This window comes from Stomoxys calcitrans, chromosome 1, assembly GCF_963082655.1.
Source record: "Stomoxys calcitrans chromosome 1, idStoCalc2.1, whole genome shotgun sequence".
Classification (NCBI taxonomy): domain Eukaryota; kingdom Metazoa; phylum Arthropoda; class Insecta; order Diptera; family Muscidae; genus Stomoxys; species Stomoxys calcitrans.
In genome coordinates this window covers 139,380,894-139,395,112 of record NC_081552.1, presented here as the reverse complement: position 1 = coordinate 139,395,112, position 14,219 = coordinate 139,380,894, and the positions used below count along the sequence as shown (strand labels likewise).

General features: G+C 41.8%; 1 long non-coding RNA gene across 1 annotated transcript; it reads right to left on the bottom strand.

The window, feature by feature from the left end:
• Positions 1-7,611: 7,611 nt before the first annotated feature.
• On the bottom strand, positions 7,612-8,432 carry LOC131994165 (uncharacterized). Its single transcript, XR_009396501.1, has 2 exons — positions 7,995-8,432; positions 7,612-7,916 (listed from the first exon to the last, which is right to left on the bottom strand). It is a non-coding gene; the product is annotated as an uncharacterized LOC131994165 (long non-coding RNA).
• Between the last annotated feature and the right edge of the window lie 5,787 nt (positions 8,433-14,219).

The window sequence follows — 14,219 nt, the reverse complement described above, 5'->3', positions numbered from 1 at the left end:
CTTCCAGTTCAGTTTCCTGTCCATGATCACACCTAAGTATTTGACCTTGTCAGATATCGAAATCGTCTTATTGAGGAAACGTTGTGCGTTAAATTCGCCCACGTTTGTCTTCCTCGTTAACAGGCATATTTCAGTCTTCTCTGGGTTAACATTGAGACCTCTGGGTCTAGCCCAGTCATATGCCATATGCAAGACTCTTTCGGCCCTTCTGCATAGCTCGTTCGGATCCTTACCCCTTGGAAGTATTATAACATCGTCCGCGTAGCAGACGGGTTCAAATCCCACCTCAGTCAGCATCCGTAATAGGTCATTTATGGTGGTCACCCATAGGAGTGGCGATAAAATGCCCCCCTGTGCGACTTTCTCCCTTATATTTATGCCATGGGACACACAATTTATCCACCTGTTCCTTAGCATATGGTTTATTCAGTCTCTAAGGACCGGGTCCACCCGGTGCTGGTCTAAGGATTGAATCAGTGTGCCGCTCCGCTCATTGTTAAAAGCCCCCTCGATGTCAATGCACACCGCCAGTGTGTACGTTTCGGCATCGAACAATTCTTCTATTTTATGCACAACCTCGTGCAGGGCAGTCTCCACCGACCTTTCCTTGATATAGGCATGCTGTTTGTATTTGAGCAGTTCGCTGGATGTCATACTTTTTATCATGGTGTCCACAATACGTTCCATGGTTTTGAGTAGAAGAGACGTAAGCCTTATGGGTCTGTAGGTCTTTGGTGTCGCATAACTTGCCTTGTCGGGCTTAGGTATAAACACCACCCTTGCCTCCTGCCAGCCTTTCGGAGTATATGAAAATCCTAGGCACGCTGTGAAAATGTTGGCCAGACGAAGCGCAAGAGGGTCTGCCTCTTTCTATAGTAACGCCGGACATTTTCCATCAGGTACGGGTGACTTAAATGGTTTGAAGCTCCTCAAGGATTCCTTCACCATAAATTCCGTTATTATAAACCTTCGATCAACGTCATTATTCCAAGATTCCGGTGTCTCCATGAGTCCCGACGTATCCTGTGGAAAATGGGTTTTCATCAAAAGCCTCAGATTGGTCATGGGTTTTTGAGAGAAACCTTTTTTATCTTGGCGGCGTTATTAACGCTATCGACCTGTTCGGAGAAAAGCTTCCAGGAGGCATTTTTTGCCGCTCTGGTAATTTTATTGTATTGCTTGAGCCGTGTTTGATACACATCCCAATAAACTTCGGCTGTTTTACGACATACTCTGTTAAAAAGTCTGCGGACCTCTTTCCTAATATTGCGAATCTCCTCGGTCATCCAGGGTTTTTCTTGGGCTGATTTCCTTTCCCGAAGAGGACAACTATCTTCGAAGGATCCCACCAGTGCAATCGTAATCCTGTTGACATTCTCGTCAATCTCTTCTATGCTTGGACAATCTAAATTTTCTTGGCCAAGTCTTCTTCTGAGTTGCCTTTCGAATTTTGTCCAGTTGGTTTTCAACTTATTCGGATTCGGCGCTAGCCGTGCTATTCTAAACCTACTGTAGCGATGGTCAGAGAAAGAGTGTTCCATGGAGACCCTCCAATGCTGAACCTCATCGATTACATTTTCCGAACATATCGTCACATCTAATACCTCCTCCCTAATCCTATTAACAAAGGTAGCGGTGTTACCAATATTAAGTGTTATTAGGTCGTTAGTATTCAAGAACTCTGCCAGGGCTTGGCCCCACTTATTAGTGTTGGTGCTACCCCACGAAATGTGGTGAGAGTTCGCATCGCACCCCATTAGTACCTCGTTTCCTGTTTGTTTTGCTTTCCTCACCAGCCGTTGCAGCTCCGACGTGGGTGGTGGTGTCGGAGAGTTGAAAGGCAGCTAAAGTGATGCCAGGTATGCTCCACCGTCTCCCTACCACACCACTGTTGCATCCGACGTTGACAACTCTGGGGAAAATATATAATTCAAATTTCTATGACAAATAACGCATATCCTCGGGCGAGTACAAGTGATAGCATAGAATAAATGGTAGTTGATATGGTTTAGTCCAGAGACTTTGTTCCGGGTCGTCCATGGCTCCTAAATTTAGGCAATATGAATCTTGCCCTTGCTGATTTTCTCCATCAGAGCGTGTGTAGCAGTCTCGCTCCGGTGAAGTTTTATCTGGATTACCTCAATCATTGGTCCTCCAGTAAATGGGCATCTTGGGAGTAGGTGAAGATCTCATCGTCTACTCCGTGTTCTTTAGACTGCATTGACTTTTCTGTCACTGCACTGCCTGATGTCATCCTTTTAGATTTATTGCCTAGTCTAGTCTTCCGACTTTTATAAAGTCGGTAATGGTTCCATCGTCGGGTCCCTGTTCGTTAAGCTTTATTGGGTTTCCATTCCCTGGTGTTTCAATACTAGGATCTTTGCCTATCTTAGCCTTCCAAATCTTAAGTAAATCGGCTTCTTGGGAGTAGGTGATGGTACCATCATCCGATCCATGTTCGTTGGGTTGCATTGAGTCTCCTGTAGCTGCGCTGCCTAATGTTTCAATATTAGGATCTTTACCTATCCCAGTATTCCGAATCTTTAAGTCGGTGATGGGTCCGTCATCGGGTTCTTGTTTGTTAGACTGTGTTGGGTCTCTCGCCACTGCACTGCCTGATATTTTAGTATTAAGATCATTGCTTCTCCTAGTCTTTCCAATATTGAGAGATGTCGTGATTGTCTCGTTGTCGGCCCCCTGTTTGTTGGGCAATGTTGTGTCACCTGCCACTTCGCGGCCTGGTGTCGCAGAATGAAAATTTCTGACTATCCTAGTCTTTCCAGTCTTGAAAAAGACAGCTTTGCTCCCGTAGTGCGCCATGCCTTTAGTCGTAGCCAAACTTGTCACGGAGACTTGATCAATGCCAACCACAAAGAGAGTTCCTTCCTCCTTCTCCGCCCTGTGGAAGACCTCCCACTACTCTGCGACCAAACCTTGGTTCTGCTTGCCCAAGAATCCCAACATGCGTTCCGTCGCAAATTTACTGTCCCATCCCTTGAGGAAGACCATAGCCTTTGTGAGCTGGGGGATATGCACCTTTCTCACAAGGTCGAGCTTTGCGGGCTACCAGGGAGGCTAAATACCTCTGACGAGCTGTTTGACGGTATCAATACATTCCACCGACGCAAAACGCAGCGTAAAGATGTCCCCTCTAAACTCGCAGCTCATCATTTGTATGGGTGGACTCTCTACAGAGTTCCACATATGTTCAAAAATCCGATCGTTAACCAGATCCTCCACTTGGGACCGATGATCTGGGGGAATCCTACCCGATGCACAGCCGATATTCATGGCTGCATAAGTCATCTCATCTCGGTTGTGCTTCCTTGCCACTCTGGCGTAAGAGGGCGGCTCCTTACCATTCTCTGCGACCATCTTCCCCTTCCGCGATTACTGTGGCCTTTTGGAAGTCACAGTCACCCATGAAGACTCAGGGGCCTCGCACGCTTCCTTCGTTCCTGTTCCAACTTTGTCCACTTTCGCAGGACACAGTCTGTAGTCTCCATTGCGGGATGGCTGGCTTGGTTTTCCCAGAGTACTTGAAAACGGGGAGCTCTTTTTCTTCTTCAGTATTTTAGCAGTGTTCTTCGGGAGATCTTATTCTCTTTCCAGCTTCCGTAGAAGTGCTTGGAATGTCAGTTCGATCCCTTCCAGCATCCTGCACTTTTGTCCGATTACGTTGCCGGTACATACTCCTCTGTCTCCTTCGTCTTGCACCGGATCGCTTTCTCGGTCTGCTTGTGAGCTTAGCAAAGCCATCGCTCACTTCTGCTGTCATCCCGATGCCCTCATCTCTCGATTCGGCTGCGATGACTGTTTCATTGACACAGTCGCTGTCTGAATCCGAGTCAGAAACTCCACCTTTACTTAAAGGCTGGGGACACTCTCTCTTGTTTATCCGTCTCTTCCTCATTTATTAGTCTGACGACTAGTTGTGCGCTTGAAGCCTTACTCTCGACTACACGTGCCAAGGCACCCACACCTATAGGAGCGGAGGATGACATGCTGCGGTCTGACGCCACCACCGCAGATGTTGAGTCTTTGGAGTCCATTTCTAGCCTACTCCAAAAGGCTTTAAATTTTTTTTTTCGTAATAGGTAGTACCTATTCCGAGATACGAATATATATTTATTTTTATTTCTTTGAGGAGCGAAATAAAAACACGTCCGCTTCACTCAACGGCTACAAATACATTAACTTCTAACCTTTATCCTTTAAAAACAAATTTCAAAAATTGTCGTTTCATTTCCTAAGCTACTATATTTTTACAATAAAAAAATAATGTTCTTAATATTTTATGACCATTTAGCAAAGAAGAGTGGATTGTAATGACTTTTACATAAAATCGCATCCACTGTCAAAAATACACAGAGAGAATTTTCCTTCATAAATAAAATGATCGGGTTTCATAACCGTTCGTTCATAAATATCATGAAAAGTTTTATTACATTAATGAAAAAATCATAAATGTTATGAAAATTCTTAATGAATTAAAATGTATGAATATGATCGTTCAAGAAAAAAAGTTCTTATATTTATGAAACTTTGTTTATCGTTTATCATAAATATAAAAATTTGTGTAATTGAAATATCTCCACGTAGGTATACAATGAAAATTGTCTCATTTATAAAAATGTTATGGGGGAATTATTAAAGTCAAGTCCAAGTAAACAACTTAATGTATACTTGGAAGAAGTTCAGCATTTTGTGATTATTTTCCGTTTGTTTATTTGTTTTCCATTTCATGCTCACATGCTCTCTTGGGTGCAAAAAAAGAAAAAAAAACACACACACGCATACCTACATGCATGTTTTACATTACAACAATGCACAACATTCAAAGTTAAATCTCTGCGTCATTCATTCCACGTAAAATCTTCAAGCTATTGAGTGTTTTTAACTTTGCAGTGAAGTGAAAAGGGTAAAAAGTAACTGCTGCGGTTAATATAGTGTTTCTTGTGCCAAAAAAAGTTTACCAACTTGAAAAAATTAATTCTTAAGAATTTGATAATCTAAAAACATATCATTACATTTTTAGGAGCATCCTGAACTGACTATCGCCTGTACGTGAGGCCATTGATAGATCACCAAAATTTACACAAAAAATCTAACCGTTAAACAATATTTTTTTCAACTGTTGAACACTTGTGTTCTTGAACAGCGTCAGTTTTACGTATCGAAGCGATTCGGCCATCACAGAGGCTGATCAAGGATCCCTTTCCACATGCAAGCGTGACTACAGCAACAACAACAAAGTACCTATTGTAGATTTATGTACAAATTTCATCTCAATAAATTTAACGAAATATCCAAGCTTTGATTTAATTTTTCTTTTTTATAAATGTTCTGAAATATGAAAAATTATGAAAGTTTTTCATAAATGTGTGACGACCAGGTATTTTTTTATTTTTTATTCGTCTTCTTCGTAAAGTATATGGACCAGTTTGCGTTAATGGAGAATATAGGCGACGTATGAACCACGAGCTGTATAATGACGATAGCATAGTAACACGCATCAAAATACAACGGCTGCGTTGCCAAGGTCATGTTGTCAGAATGGATGAAGAAGCTCCAGCAAAGAAGTCTTTTGAAGGCAAACACGGTGGTAAAAGCAAACCGGGAAGACCAAAAGCCCGATGGAAAGATCAAGTTGTGGGAGACACCTCGAAACTTGGTGTCACAGATTTTAGAATGAACGCAGAAGATAGAGGCGCTTGGAACGCTATTCTACGTTCGGCTAGTGGAACAAATATTCTGTCATAGCCAATTGAAGTAAAAGTAAAGTATTCGTTGCTCTTAGTTTCGTCTTACGATGTGTTTTGATGTGTGGCGGCTTCTTGCCATAACGTTGCAGTATGACATTTATCTGAGAAAAAAGAAGACGATTCACAGCTGTCAAAATCAGTGATTAGTGCAACTCTGATATTAAGTATGTTACTAGTTCGCGCCATTTTTCGTTGTTTGTGTGTGTATGGTTCATAGCTATAATACACACATACTACACACTTCGCGAGAGAATTTTACTCAGATGTTTACGGTACATTAGTACTGAACGTAGGCGGCATGATCATGCGGTTGGAACGTCATTGTGTTTTTTTCTATTCTGGTGGACGACTCAAGAAGGGAAGGCTCTATCTAAGATGTTATTGTGTGTAATTGGATACTTTGCTAACAAATAATTTTTTTTTTTGAGAAAGATTGAAATTATTTAAAATTCGAATCAGAAGATAATAAGGGGTAAGAATTATTAACATGCTATTTTTTGGAACGGAGCGAATTTTGTTATTTAGTTTCTATAAAATAAAAACTTCGTTTGATTTTTATACCCTCCACCATAGGATGGGGGTATACTAATTTTGTCATTCTGTTTGTAACACATCGAGATATGCGTCTAAGACCCCATAAAGTATATATATTCTTGATCGGCATGGCATTTTATGTCGATCTAGCCATGTCCGCCCGTCTATCTGTCGAAAGCACGCTAACTTTCGTAGGGGTAATGCTAAACGCTTGAAATTTTGCACAAATACTTTTTATTAGTGTAAGTCGGTTGGGATTGTAAATGGGACAAATCGGTCCATGTTTCAATATAGCTGCCATATAAACCGATCTTGGGTTTTGACTTCTTGAGCCTCTAGAAGGCCCAGTTCTTGTCCGATTTTACCTAAATTTTGCACGTGGTGTTTTAGTATCACTTCCAACAAGTGTGTTTGGTATGGTTTAAATCGGTTCATAACCTGATATAGCTGCCATATAAACCGATCTTGGGTCTGACTTCTTCAGCTTTTAGAGGGCGGAATTCTTGCTCGATTTGGCTGTGATTTTCCACGTTGTATAGCTGCCATATAAACCGATCTTGTATCTCGACTTCTTAAGCCGCTAGAGGGCGCAAGTGTCATTCGATTTGGCTGACATTTTGCATGGGGTGTTGTGCTATGACTTCTAACAACTGTGCTAAGTAAGGCGCAAATCAATACATAACCTGATATAGCTGCCATATAAACCCATCTGGGATCTTGATTTCTTGAGCCTCTAGAGGGCGCAGTTATTATCCAATTTAGCTGAAATTTTGAACATCGGCTTCTCCCATGACCTTCAACATGCGTGTTCAATATGCTCTGAATCAATCTATAGCTTAATACATATAAACAGACCTTCCGATTTTCCTTCGCGAATGGACTGAATTATTACATAATGACTTCTATAATGTTTAGCATTCAATTATGATATAGCTCCAATAGCATAACAGGTCTGATTCATTATTAATAATCATAAATATCATGAAAATTTGTCTTTCTGTGTAGTAGACTTATGCCTTAAATTTATCTTATGTATATAGAAACCACCAAGTGCAACAAGATTTTAACACGATTTCCAGAAATTTAATTTCTACAAACTCTCTGGTTCCCTGTAGGGAATACAACACCAGGGAGTTCTGCAAGTGAGAGCCAGAATGAAAACAAATAAATGTCGGAAAATGCGCGAAAATGAGAAAAATGCACACTGGTAGCGGCTCTATAAAAGGCATAACGGCGACAATTAGCTCTTTTTATAACCTCCGAGATTTCGTCAAGAAACCATTTTTTATCCGGCAGACAAAGAAGTGCAAAGTTTAAAATTTATATCAGTCCTAAACAAAACGTTTATTTTGTTGATTGCGTTTGATTGTGTGTTACATATACATATATTTTGGTGCGTGCAAAACAATATATCTCCAAATTGAAAACTAACCGCAACCAAAACGAAGAAAATACTGACGCCTCAAAGTATTGGCCTGGGGGAAGTCAGCCAAAATTTGTTTAATGCCAAAAAGTTTATGCCAAAATACCGTCCAAATTGCTGGGAGAACCCGATTGAGCCGTAGTGCCCAGAGAGCCATCTGATACGTGGTGATGTAGAGGCAGTTTTTCTAAAACCTGAAGTTAGACAAAATCAAATAACCTATTAGTTTATGGACACAAGGTAAAATAAATATTCAGCAAATACGTACTTACCATAAATTGTCCATCGACTGACAAATCGTTATATAAATGCGCGAGAGCCGTTGGTCAAATCAAACTGAAAGGAAAATAAAAATGTTATAAGAGTTTTTGTTTTTTATCCAAAGACAATAAATATCGAAATAATAGTGTTGTTGTTGTTGTTGTTGTAGCAGTTTATTGTGTACTATCTTTCGTCTGATTGATTCTGTTGAGTGTCAAGACCCAGGAACTCCGCGACTAAGATGGGGTGCGTCCACAGGGATCTGGGTCTGAGTCGAGTGGGTCTGGCCGGGCAGTTAAACAGGTGACGTGTATCGAGCGGTCCCTGGTTACAATCGGGACATACATCTTGCACGTCGGCATCAATCCTAGCTCTGTGGGAATTGAGGCGGCTGCATCTGCCGGAACGTAATTGAGCCAGAACCACTCTGGTTTGCCGGGGGAGGTCGATTTCTTCGGGTGCAATGGGTGGCGGTCGTTCTCCAAGGACTACATTCACCCGGTAGCCAATTAACGCGTCTGCTACCGTGTCTGCATGAATGTTGTTCAGACCCGCTTGATATGCCGCTTGATCTAGAGGTTCTCTCTTGTAGCGCTGGACCTCACGCTCTAGATCGTGTAGATCAACCTTAAGGCTTCTGGGCGGTGGGTATCTATCCACAAGATGATGATTTGGATGATTTCTGCGATAACAGCCCAGAAGGTATTGCTTAGACAGCATGTAGTTATGTCTTCGCACTGGTAGGATCTTTGTCTCCTGATGGAGGTGGTCCACATGAGAACTAAGGAGACAGCCCGTCGCAGTTCGGAGGGCGGCATTCTGACAGATCTGAATATTATTCCATTGCGTGTCACAAAGTTGACGTGACCACACTGGCGCTGCATAACTTACCACAGACCGGCCAATTGCTTTGTACGTGGTCAACAAGGTTTCTTTGTCTGCACCCCAAGTGCTGCCAGCGAGTGACTTGAGGACCTTGTTTCTACTTTTGACTTTATTGCAGATTGCTGTGGCATGTGGGGAGAAAGTGTAGGAGCTGTCAAATGTGCGCAAGAGGGTCTGCCTCTTTCTATAGTAACGCCGGACATTTTCCATCAGGTACGGGTGACTTAAATGGTCTGAAGCTCCTCAAGGATTCCTTCACCATAAATTCCGTTATTATAAACCTTCGATCAACGTCATTATTCCAAGATTCCGGTGTCTCCATGAGTCCCGACGTATCCTGTGGAAAATGGGTTTTCATCAAAAGCCTCAGATTGGTCATGGGGTTTTGAGAGAAACCTTTTTTATCTTGGCGGCGTTATTAACGCTATCGACCTGTTCGGAGAAAAGCTTCCAGGAGGCATTTTTTGCCGCTCTGGTAATTTTATTGTATTGCTTGAGCCGTGTTTGATACACATCCCAATAAACTTCGGCTGTTTTACGACATACTCTGTTAAAAAGTCTGCGGACCTCTTTCCTAATATTGCGAATCTCCTCGGTCATCCAGGGTTTTTCTTGGGCTGATTTCCTTTCCCGAAGAGGACAACTATCTTCGAAGGATCCCACCAGTGCAATCGTAATCCTGTTGACATTCTCGTCAATCTCTTCTATGCTTGGACAATCTAAATTTTCTTGGCCAAGTCTTCTTCTGAGTTGCCTTTCGAATTTTGTCCAGTTGGTTTTCAACTTATTCGGATTCGGCGCTAGCCGTGCTATTCTAAACCTACTGTAGCGATGGTCAGAGAAAGAGTGTTCCATGGAGACCCTCCAATGCTGAACCTCATCGATTACATTTTCCGAACATATCGTCACATCTAATACCTCCTCCCTAATCCTATTAACAAAGGTAGCGGTGTTACCAATATTAAGTGTTATTAGGTCGTTAGTATTCAAGAACTCTGCCAGGGCTTGGCCCCACTTATTAGTGTTGGTGCTACCCCACGAAATGTGGTGAGAGTTCGCATCGCACCCCATTAGTACCTCGTTTCCTGTTTGTTTTGCTTTCCTCACCAGCCGTTGCAGCTCCGACGTGGGTGGTGGTGTCGGAGAGTTGAAAGGCAGCTAAAGTGATGCCAGGTATGCTCCACCGTCTCCCTACCACACCACTGTTGCATCCGACGTTGACAACTCTGGGGAAAATATATAATTCAAATTTCTATGACAAATAACGCATATCCTCGGGCGAGTACAAGTGATAGCATAGAATAATTGGTAGTTGATATGGTTTAGTCCAGAGACTTTGTTCCGGGTCGTCCATGGCTCCTAAATTTAGGCAATATGAATCTTGCCCTTGCTGATTTTCTCCATCAGAGCGTGTGTAGCAGTCTCGCTCCGGTGAAGTTTTATCTGGATTACCTCAATCATTGGTCCTCCAGTAAATGGGCATCTTGGGAGTAGGTGAAGATCTCATCGTCTACTCCGTGTTCTTTAGACTGCATTGACTTTTCTGTCACTGCACTGCCTGATGTCATCCTTTTAGATTTATTGCCTAGTCTAGTCTTCCGACTTTTATAAAGTCGGTAATGGTTCCATCGTCGGGTCCCTGTTCGTTAAGCTTTATTGGGTTTCCATTCCCTGGTGTTTCAATACTAGGATCTTTGCCTATCTTAGCCTTCCAAATCTTAAGTAAATCGGCTTCTTGGGAGTAGGTGATGGTACCATCATCCGATCCATGTTCGTTGGGTTGCATTGAGTCTCCTGTAGCTGCGCTGCCTAATGTTTCAATATTAGGATCTTTACCTATCCCAGTATTCCGAATCTTTAAGTCGGTGATGGGTCCGTCATCGGGTTCTTGTTTGTTAGACTGTGTTGGGTCTCTCGCCACTGCACTGCCTGATATTTTAGTATTAAGATCATTGCTTCTCCTAGTCTTTCCAATATTGAGAGATGTCGTGATTGTCTCGTTGTCGGCCCCCTGTTTGTTGGGCAATGTTGTGTCACCTGCCACTTCGCGGCCTGGTGTCGCAGAATGAAAATTTCTGACTATCCTAGTCTTTCCAGTCTTGAAAAAGACAGCTTTGCTCCCGTAGTGCGCCATGCCTTTAGTCGTAGCCAAACTTGTCACGGAGACTTGATCAATGCCAACCACAAAGAGAGTTCCTTCCTCCTTCTCCGCCCTGTGGAAGACCTCCCACTTCTCTGCGACCAAACCTTGGTTCTGCTTGCCCAAGAATCCCAACATGCGTTCCGTCGCAAATTTACTGTCCCATCCCTTGAGGAAGACCATAGCCTTTGTGAGCTGGGGGATATGCACCTTTCTCACAAGGTCGAGCTTTGCGGGCTACCAGGGAGCGTAAATACCTCTGACGAGCTGTTTGACGGTATCAATACATTCCACCGACGCAAAACGCAGCGTAAAGATGTCCCCTCTAAACTCGCAGCTCATCATTTGTATGGGTGGACTCTCTACAGAGTTCCACACATGTTCAAAAATCCGATCGTTAACCAGATCCTCCACTTGGGACCGATGATCTGGGGGAATCCTACCCGATGCACAGCCGATATTCATGGCTGCATAAGTCATCTCATCTCGGTTGTGCTTCCTTGCCACTCTGGCGTAAGAGGGCGGCTCCTTACCATTCTCTGCGACCATCTTCCCCTTCCGCGATTACTGTGGCCTTTTGGAAGTCACAGTCACCCATGAAGACTCAGGGGCCTCGCACGCTTCCTTCGTTCCTGTTCCAACTTTGTCCACTTTCGCAGGACACAGTCTGTAGTCTCCATTGCGGGATGGCTGGCTTGGTTTTCCCAGAGTACTTGAAAACGGGGAGCTCTTTTTCTTCTTCAGTATTTTAGCAGTGTTCTTCGGGAGATCTTATTCTCTTTCCAGCTTCCGTAGAAGTGCTTGGAATGTCAGTTCGATCCCTTCCAGCATCCTGCACTTTTGTCCGATTACGTTGCCGGTACATACTCCTCTGTCTCCTTCGTCTTGCACCGGATCGCTTTCTCGGTCTGCTTGTGAGCTTAGCAAAGCCATCGCTCACTTCTGCTGTCATCCCGATGCCCTCATCTCTCGATTCGGCTGCGATGACTGTTTCATTGACACAGTCGCTGTCTGAATCCGAGTCAGAAACTCCACCTTTACTTAAAGGCTGGGGACACTCTCTCTTGTTTATCCGTCTCTTCCTCATTTATTAGTCTGACGACTAGTTGTGCGCTTGAAGCCTTACTCTCGACTACACGTGCCAAGGCACCCACACCTATAGGAGCGGAGGATGACATGCTGCGGTCTGACGCCACCACCGCAGATGTTGAGTCTTTGGAGTCCATTTCTAGCCTACTCCAAAAGGCTTTAAATTTTTTTTTTCGTAATAGGTAGTACCTATTCCGAGATACGAATATATATTTATTTTTATTTCTTTGAGGAGCGAAATAAAAACACGTCCGCTTCACTCAACGGCTACAAATACATTAACTTCTAACCTTTATCCTTTAAAAACAAATTTCAAAAATTGTCGTTTCATTTCCTAAGCTACTATATTTTTACAATAAAAAAATAATGTTCTTAATATTTTATGACCATTTAGCAAAGAAGAGTGGATTGTAATGACTTTTACATAAAATCGCATCCACTGTCAAAAATACACAGAGAGAATTTTCCTTCATAAATAAAATGATCGGGTTTCATAACCGTTCGTTCATAAATATCATGAAAAGTTTTATTACATTAATGAAAAAATCATAAATGTTATGAAAATTCTTAATGAATTAAAATGTATGAATATGATCGTTCAAGAAAAAAAGTTCTTATATTTATGAAACTTTGTTTATCGTTTATCATAAATATAAAAATTTGTGTAATTGAAATATCTCCACGTAGGTATACAATGAAAATTGTCTCATTTATAAAAATGTTATGGGGGAATTATTAAAGTCAAGTCCAAGTAAACAACTTAATGTATACTTGGAAGAAGTTCAGCATTTTGTGATTATTTTCCGTTTGTTTATTTGTTTTCCATTTCATGCTCACATGCTCTCTTGGGTGCAAAAAAAGAAAAAAAAACACACACACGCATACCTACATGCATGTTTTACATTACAACAATGCACAACATTCAAAGTTAAATCTCTGCGTCATTCATTCCACGTAAAATCTTCAAGCTATTGAGTGTTTTTAACTTTGCAGTGAAGTGAAAAGGGTAAAAAGTAACTGCTGCGGTTAATATAGTGTTTCTTGTGCCAAAAAAAGTTTACCAACTTGAAAAAATTAATTCTTAAGAATTTGATAATCTAAAAACATATCATTACATTTTTAGGAGCATCCTGAACTGACTATCGCCTGTACGTGAGGCCATTGATAGATCACCAAAATTTACACAAAAAATCTAACCGTTAAACAATATTTTTTTCAACTGTTGAACACTTGTGTTCTTGAACAGCGTCAGTTTTACGTATCGAAGCGATTCGGCCATCACAGAGGCTGATCAAGGATCCCTTTCCACATGCAAGCGTGACTACAGCAACAACAACAAAGTACCTATTGTAGATTTATGTACAAATTTCATCTCAATAAATTTAACGAAATATCCAAGCTTTGATTTAATTTTTCTTTTTTATAAATGTTCTGAAATATGAAAAATTATGAAAGTTTTTCATAAATGTGTGACGACCAGGTATTTTTTTATTTTTTATTCGTCTTCTTCGTAAAGTATATGGACCAGTTTGCGTTAATGGAGAATATAGGCGACGTATGAACCACGAGCTGTATAATGACGATAGCATAGTAACACGCATCAAAATACAACGGCTGCGTTGCCAAGGTCATGTTGTCAGAATGGATGAAGAAGCTCCAGCAAAGAAGTCTTTTGAAGGCAAACACGGTGGTAAAAGCAAACCGGGAAGACCAAAAGCCCGATGGAAAGATCAAGTTGTGGGAGACACCTAGAAACTTGGTGTCACAGATTTTAGAATGAACGCAGAAGATAGAGGCGCTTGGAACGCTATTCTACGTTCGGCTAGTGGAACAAATATTCTGTCATAGCCAATTGAAGTAAAAGTAAAGTATTCGTTGCTCTTAGTTTCGTCTTACGATGTGTTTTGATGTGTGGCGGCTTCTTGCCATAACGTTGCAGTATGACATTTATCTGAGAAAAAAGAAGACGATTCACAGCTGTCAAAATCAGTGATTAGTGCAACTCTGATATTAAGTATGTTACTAGTTCGCGCCATTTTTCGTTGTTTGTGTGTGTATGGTTCATAGCTATAATACACACATACACAACGATAACTCGTTGACAGATCGTGCACTTCGCGAG